General features: G+C 48.5%; 1 long non-coding RNA gene across 2 annotated transcripts; it reads left to right on the top strand.

Annotated features, from left to right (window-relative positions):
• Nucleotides 1–576: 576 nt before the first annotated feature.
• Nucleotides 577–7,863, top strand: LOC146399623 (uncharacterized). Of its 2 annotated transcripts, none has more exons than XR_014818184.1 (3): nt 577–1,311; nt 5,066–5,115; nt 5,281–7,863. It is a non-coding gene; the product is annotated as an uncharacterized LOC146399623 (long non-coding RNA). The 2 variants fall into 2 exon arrangements; XR_014818183.1 differs by having other exon boundaries at nt 837–1,311; nt 4,233–5,115.
• Nucleotides 7,864–8,339: the final 476 nt, after the last annotated feature.

Here is an 8,339-nt window from a genome sequence, read left to right as displayed (position 1 = left end):
ATGTGCCAGGTCATGCTTCAGGGACAAATCGATCTTAGAGCTCAAGGATTCGTAAGAAAGCTTACTTCCTGTCCACAGAGAGCCTCCCAGGAGCTGGTGGGGAGGGCTCTGCGCCACACAGTCTCTTGGGGACCCAGGTTGATGGGGGCTCCTTGTTCTGGTCGCCAATAGAGTGGGGAGCAGAGGGGCCCAGAGAAGCTTCTGTACCTTTCTGCCCATTGCCTATGGGCCAGAATTAGTGGCATGCACCTGCCCAAGGGCTAGAAGACTAGGAGTGGGTGGTGGGAAGAGTCGGGCATTCCATGAGCACTAAACAGCCTCACTTCTAGCTCATCCTCAGCTCTTAAGCATGGGTTAAGTCCAGGGCCCCTGGAAGGACAGCAACCCTGGGAAATAGGGTATCAACAGAATAAAGTGTTACGGGGTCAACACAATGCCATTTGCATCTTAAAAGTAGTCTCTTGATTAATAAAAAACCGAAGCTCCAAAAAGCAAGACACTTTAAAGGAGAAAGTGACAGGATGTGAGGTCACAAATTCCGGTGACCAGACTGCGTCTCCTCACGTTGTCCCACCCACCAGACCCCATGCTGAGCCTGCCTGTACATCAAGCCACGCGTGGGTACGTGAGACAATTAATGCGGCAGAAATAGAAGGGCTAGAAGAGAGCACAAATCAAGTTGTGATGCAGATACTAAATAAAAAGCCCATTTATTCTGCCTCGTATGCGAGGACCACATCCTTCCGTGAACATTAACCAATTAATTTACTCAGCACCTCATAAGATATCAATTATTATGAGCTAAGCAATTAGTGTGCAGGGGGACGAAGGCATTCAGCAGAAGCCCAGGCAGCGTGAAATTAGGGACCAGGCAGAAGAGGAAGGCAATTCCTAATCCTTTCCAGAGGGTGCCGAGGAGAGGCGTCCTAGTTATCAGAGCCGCAGAAGAGACGCGGCTAATCTTCACGCCACTCCGTCACGTGAAAGCCTGTGTTAAGTCCAGGGATCCTGGAAGGACAGACCATCGCTCAAGCACAGGAGGGGGTAGCACGGCCCCTGCCTCTTCCTCCCGAGCCCGAGCTCATCCATCCGTCCTGATGCAGAAACCCTGGGAACAGGCGGTGCTGTGGGGAGGGCTGGCCCCGGGGAAGCCATCAGTCAAGGGAAAGCTTCATTTCTCCACCTGTCCGTTTACCCTGCCCCTGCCCCTGCCCCCTGCCAGCATCCTTTCCTGCTCTCTCGTGGCCGTGGCTTCCTGACCCTTCCTGTGACACCTCACCCTCGACGTCCAGACAGCCTCACCCACCGAAGGTAAGAAACGGGCACAGGAACAGTGGGAGGTGTGAGCCCCCCCCACATACACATGAGAACTCTCACACACTCGTGTGCACATGCGGATGTGAATGCACACATGTGCCCACTCACACACACATACCCACACAACACATGTGCACACACTCATACATGCACACACATGTGTACACACATGTATGCACTTGTGCACGCGCGCACACACACACACACATGCACAGGAGGATGACTTATTCCCAGGGTGAGGACCGGCAGGCAGAGATGGCTTTGACTTTCTTCCCTAAGTAAAGGGGTCACTGAGGATGGAGGGACAGGAGAGGCAGCCGCTGCTGAGAGGGGCAGGACACGACATGCCTGCAAGGTGCGTGTGTGTGTGTGCACGCACATGTGCACACGTGTTCATGTGCAGGAGCCAGTGCGGGAAAGCAGGGCTTCAAGAACCCCTGGGCTGTTCCCGGGGTGATGAGGGAGCAGGAGGAGTGAACTGAGGGAGAAGCCCTGTCACCACTTCCTGCTCCTGACCTTCCTCTGTCCCCCTCAGGTCTGATGACACCTCCGGCCACATGCTGGCATGGCCGTGAGGCTGGCGTGTCCCCTCCCCCGCCAGACGTGGCTGGTTTTCACACCGCCCGCTCCAGCAGGACCTCACCGTAGCACCCCTCGCCTTTCTCTGCTGCGCCCACGGCAGTGCCAGCGCAGGGCTCAGACCATGCTCAGCAAGTAGTGAGATGAAGGGATGCATTTGACAAGCAGGACTGTGAGGTCAGGAAGGGGTCAGCAACCGTGCGGTCAGGTCCCAAGCTTGACCGCCTTGGCCAAAGGCTCCTGGGTGCAATAGTTGCAGAGACTGTTTAGAAAATACCCCAATTCACCCTTTCATCGCTTACCCCCATAATATCTTATCTACATCATTTGTGACTGTTAACAATTTGCCAGTTTCTTCTCTTGGTGTCCATTACATTTTCTGGCCCCGGAGAAATGTGCACCACACACCACGATGGTTCAGAGTTTCAACGGAGAAGAATGTAACTTTCCAGTTAGAGCAGAACGTTGAGACAGAGCTGTCTTCTTTTCTTACGCCACTCATTTTACTGTGCAGAAATGCAATTTTGCAATTCTACTGTGGATTTAAAATAAGAAGAGCCAAAGCATCTTCCGAAAAGCCCACACACCAAAATCCTGAATCCCAGTTGTGTATATATTATGTGTATATTGTGTATATATTATGGATACATAATCTAAGCTTTTCCTTAAATTTTCTTGAATGTCTCTATAGCATGTTTTTTTTCTAGAAACAAGACTATAAACCACTTCATTAATGAGTCATTTTGAAAATGCATCATTTAATTAAATGAAGTAGGCAAATGCTTCTGGCTCACAGCTCCTCCCGCCAAAAAAATAAATAAATAAATAAATAAAAACCAGTAAGTAATACACATAACGGGGGCACAGCCGATAATCAAGAAGCTATTACAGGTGCATTGAAGTCTTAAATAAAAAGGGAGCTGCCACCACTGACAGTTGTGGCGCCTGCTTCCAGGGAGGTGGAGCTGTCTCACCCGATCCATCGTCACACAGCGGATGTCCCTGGACATTCTTCCTCCTCGACGGGACCCGTGGCAGCCTGCGAGGCTGACCCAGAGTCACAGCGAGCAGTTTCTAAAAGGTTTATCATTATCCTGACAAGATGTGACAGCGGTATGTGTGATGCATTTTTTAAGGGCGTCGTCAGCAGGCAGAGGAAGGGAGCTGGGTTCCACGTCCCCGTGACACTGATTACCGCAGACACATGCACGACACACCAGGAATCTTGTCCCCGAGACCGCTGATCAGGGCGGGCAGCCGCCAGACACCCTTCGCTCCCGCGTCGGTCTCCGCACTGAGGGGGCTGAGCAGACGCCTCGCCGGCTCTGTCCTCCTAAAAGCACAACCACGCTCTTCGCCTTTGTTTTTTCCCTCTCATCTGCTTCCGTCTTTCTCCACCTTTCTTTCTGTGCTCTTTCAGGGATGCCCTCAGCAGGACCCGGGACCCTGTGGCCTTAGGCGAGATTCCCTTTTTAGAGCTTTTCCCTCCCTGGGAGACAGGCTCGGGGGCCCCGTACGTTGTCTCATTAACAACTGCAGGTGACACTGAAAGCCACGGCTCTAAAAGATCTCGGGGGCTTCCGTTTCTCCATAAGGGTAACTTGTAATGCATTCTGAGGACTGAAAATCGTGGGTGGGAAATACCCAGCACAGTACCTCAGGGTCGGTAAGTACTCAGTGCTAGGGAGTTATTATTAGCAGTTATCACCCAGATTTATCTGATCATGTGGACGTGGATTCGTGCAAATGCTGCCTTTGGAAAACCATCCTCCTCCCCAGCGTGTACGATAGTCGAGGTAAGCAAACGCTCTGTTTAGAGCTCTGTGCTGTGAAACAGAATAATTGGCCGTAGAGCCATGGGGAGAAACACCCGTCAGGCTCCCAGTCTCTTCAGCAAACCCGAGGCCAGGCACCAGACCGTCCGATGCGGCAGGTGCCTTCCTGAGGACCCGGGCGGCTTGGACACTGGCCTCCAGGACATAACCATGCGGGGCCCAATTGCTCATCTAGAGAACGAAGGTCATGGTAACACCCGACCGTGGCACGACGGCTTCGAGGACCAAAGCCTCCGTGTGATCGGCCCCTGTAAACCGCTCTGTGCACAGCCTGACCCCTGGAACGTCCGTCTCTGTTTTGTCCATCATTATCATTTCTGCTCAAAAGAAGCCGCAACCAGGGGGCCCCCCTGGCTGTGAAGCGTTTAGGTTCGGTGTACGACGGCTCACCATCCCTCCGGATGTGCACACGTCATCTCTTTGCACATGGGAATCCAGGGGAAATGCAGTGTGGCTGTAATATCTCTAACCCCTCTCTCTCTCTCTCACCTTTCTTTCTAGAATGATAGAACAGCCAAGGAGGGGAGCTGAATGAGAGAAAAAGGGCTGACGTTCCGAGATTCTGTGCAGGCCCAAAGCTCACAAACTGGTCAGAGACCCCACATCTATAGGCATATTTTTTGTTCAAGAATTCAGAAAGTTCACCACCTACAGGGTTGCACATGTACCGTTGTGCAGGTTGTGGCCTGCCCAAGGACACTGGATGGAGAGAGGAAGTAGCTGCAAAATTCCCCCTTGCAGTTCACGAATTCAGGTGCTCTGGCCCAGATCTGCCTCTGCCTGCAGGAAGAGGTGCCTGGGGATGGGGCACCCAGGGAAACCTAATGTTCCTAGAAGCTCAGGAAACTGTAACCCACTCACAGGGCGGTAGAGTTGAATTGCTGAGTGGATTAGGAATTTGCAGCAAGTGTAACAACTGTAATAAGTTAGGCAAAGATATCCGAATGCAAGACTGTATTAGAAGAGAGACCCTGGAATTTAAGAGAAAAAAGAGGAGAGAAGAACATAGAAAGCAATTCAGCAAAAACCCAAGAGAAAGGAGGGTTGGGAAGGACGACTTGAACCCTCCAGAGAATATGTATTACTTCTGTTTTAACGTCCATGATATAAAAACAAATTATGTGAAACAATTGGTATAAATATTGGAAAACGCAAAATTATCATTAGATCTGCTTCCTGTTAATAATTACCTATAGTTACCGTGTGTGTGTGTGTGTGTGTGTGTGTGTGTGTGTGTGTGCGCGTGTGTGTGTGCGCATACAGACAGATCACAAACTCCCGGAAGGAAAGAATCTAGTTTCATGTCCCTCATCTAACCAAGCCTCATCTTACAGGTGTAGCAAGGATTCAATACGCACACAGGAAATGAACCCTTCAGGAGCTGGTAACTCTGATATTTTAACTTTCTTTGCCACGGTTAATGCTTCCTAATAAAGGTTGAGTATGTGTCAGTATGTGTCTTTACAAGATATTTTAAACGGTTTTTCCCCAAATATGATCCATTTTCACCATATTTGTATTTCCAACTTACAACATTTTTCCTTATTAGGACTCTTATTCGGCTCAGTTGTTCAAAGACCACAAACCGGAGGCCAGAAGTCAAGTAAGACCTGGAGACAGGCTTTGTTTAGAATGTTTCGATGTTCTACAAAACAAAAGCAGCAATTTACATTTTCGCAGGGAAAACATTTGTCTCCAGCTTCTCCTTAAAAGTCAGGTCCAACCTCAGGGACCCCCTACTGCTGCATGGCTAACTGAGGCTGGATGAACTGCTTGGGTGGCCTGTGTCTGCAGCGGCGCCTGGCTGACCCCCTCACACCCAAGGGTCACGTTTCTCCCCGAGCACTTGTGGAGGGAAACCCTGCAGAACATAGACCGACCTCAGGAAAACTAAATACGTCTTTTATGCTCAGACTGACTCTTGAAAACAGCTTCTACACAGGCCTTTGACCTACATCCCAAGTCTTCAAAACAGTTACATTAAATACCCACATATTTTAAAATCTGAGTCTGTTGGATAGGAGCAGGAAGCTTAAAATGTCATTATTAGCCAGTGTAGATTTAAGGGGCTACTTAATAAAATGGTGCACATTCCTCAAAGATCTTGGCAGGATTGCAACTGTAATTTCGTCAGAACTCACAGCCTCATGCGACATGCAGCTATTCTTCCCAAGTACCTGCGTGCCGTAGATGGCATTCTATTGTAGTGCAATTTGCCATCCAAGTCTTCAGGCGAAATAAGAATTCAGCCGGGACGATCTATGTAAATTCTTCAGAACAGTCTCTCGACTTCCAAAAGGAAAACCATCTCAGAAGTTTCAGACTGAAAATCATCAGCCAGCACAGTCCCGGCGGTGTTAATTCAATGTCTCCTCACATCTCTATTCTTTTTCTTAACCTGAGAAATGGAAAACACACAGCTTAACAGTTTTCTATGACAACAAAGCCCCATTATTCTGCAGGTGGACATGCGCGTTTCCATGTGAGAGGAGGAAAAACAGAACATTCGCGAGCTGATTAACAAAAGAAACAACTTCAAGTAACAATTAGCTTTTGTGGGTTCGTGTTCTCTAGGAGAAATAAGTCTTGAGTTAAAAACTCCTGAAAAGAAATGATAATCCTGTCTCTGAACACACACAGCCGCCAGGATGCTTCTAAGACGAACAAGAGGGCATGTTGGTGACACACAGTCACTGACGCTCCTCATCTTCACGGAGAAGCGGTCCTGGGAGACGGATGGGAAGGCGCTGAGTGCACTGCCTCTGGCCACGGCCTTCATCACGGGCTGGACAGAGAGGAAGTGGAAAGTCATACAGCCAAACCTTTTAGCACACAAAAGCATGGGGGAATTTTTGTTTAGTGACGGACCCAAACACATCCTAATTTTTAAAAACTGTTCTTGTAACTATCATTCTGTTTAAATTGGCTACAATTAAATGTCAGCTGATAAATATGAATATTTGTTAGAAAAGGTATAGGTGAGATTCGTGTGTAATCACCTACAGCCCAATAACTTCTTCTTCTTGTTCATTTAGGGCGGCATCCACAGCACGTGGAGGTCCCCAGGCCAGGGGGCCAATCGGAGCTGTAGCCACTGTCCTACACCACAGCCACAGCCACGCGGGATCTGAGCCATGTCTGCGACCTACACCACAGCTCGCGGCAACACGAGATCTTTAACCCACTGAGCGAGGCCCGTGATCAAACCTGTGTCCTCAAGGATCCTAGTCAGATTCATTTCTGCTGAGCCTCGATGACGGGAGCTCCAGGCTGGTGACTTCTTTATTTATAGTCACTGCTAAAGCTCAGCCATAGGAATTGGGCTCCAACTTCTTGGCCGAAGCCCAGGTTCTGAAGCTGTTTCAAAGTAACTGTTTCATTTTGTTTTTCGGGGAAGTCCATTCGACTCCATTACCTACTAGAGGAAAGAATCCCTTCCTGTCCATAGAAATTGTTATTTTACTTTGTTCTGAAAGAGGGACCACTGCTCTCAATTTGCTGGACATTAAGAAATAAAAAGCAATGAATCTTCAAAACTGCTGGAACAAAAAACCTGACGTGGGTTTTGTAAAAATCACTTCCCAAACCAGCACCTCATCAAGCATGCACAACTACGTGGACTAAATATTTGGCGATGAAATACTCCTTCAAGAATAATACACTTGACATCCTAGCAATCTGCCTCGAGACCATCCATTTCCTTAGCATGAACCCGGAGGGTCCAGAGGAAGCAGGGTTGTATCTCTTACGATTCCTCTCAGAGACTTGACGTTTTTGCAGACGTTGGCCAGCACATAGTTAAATCCAAATGCAGGAGAAAGCGCGCCTTCCGCACACTTGGTGTTTCTCAGGAGCTGCAAGTTACGAGCGGTGGTCGTCTCGGAAGAGGCCGAGCCGCATCTTGGCCCCGACACAGGGATGAGCCACCTTTGCTTAAATGCTGGCTCACAGAGTCCCTGTAAACGAAGACAAAGCTTTTCAGGAGGAAAAACACGCTGGGTAAATCCGATGCTTGCATACACAGTGGGCTGAGGCATGGAATGCCCATCAAACTTCCCTTGATCACAGCAAAAGCTTTTTTCAAATTAAACATAGGGTCTATTGTAAAATAAACACAGGCTCATTTTACCCACTTGGAAAAATATTTATGTGTATATGGTGTGTGTGCGTGTGCAGGTGCACACGTTCTATGAAAATACAGTTGTTCCATAACCCACAACCCAGAAATGGCCAAGGTTATCTTTCTGGGGAACCCCCCCCATTACCAACACCTTGAATGAGGCTATTGTCCATGAAGCACTGTATCTTGTTTTTCCTAATATAGTATATAACAAGCGATATCCCACAGGCAGGTAGAAACCCTTCCAAGTAGCCCCCGCAGTCATGTGACACGCACCCGTGTGGACTGACCACATCTCTTGTCCCGATTGTAAGGGATGTGTGATTTCCCAGTGAGAACGTCTTTGCACATAATCTCTGTGCCAAACTTGAAGATATGCTCTCGTATTAAATCTTGCAAGTAGAATTCCTGAGTTCAGTCATTGGAAAAGTTGAGGCTTTTGACACAAGCAGAATTTTTTTTTTTTTTTCAAAATAAAAAGAGAGCAG

The sequence above is a fragment of the Sus scrofa genome, chromosome 10 (assembly GCF_054392235.1).
Source record: "Sus scrofa isolate SSC_HxYL_T2T_F1_AM1 chromosome 10, Sscrofa_HxYL_maternal_Yorkshire_Landrace_v2.0, whole genome shotgun sequence".
In the NCBI taxonomy this organism is placed as follows: Eukaryota; Metazoa; Chordata; class Mammalia; order Artiodactyla; family Suidae; genus Sus; species Sus scrofa.
The sequence above is the reverse complement of the archived record's forward strand: the minus strand, read 5'-3'. Positions and strand labels throughout refer to the sequence as shown.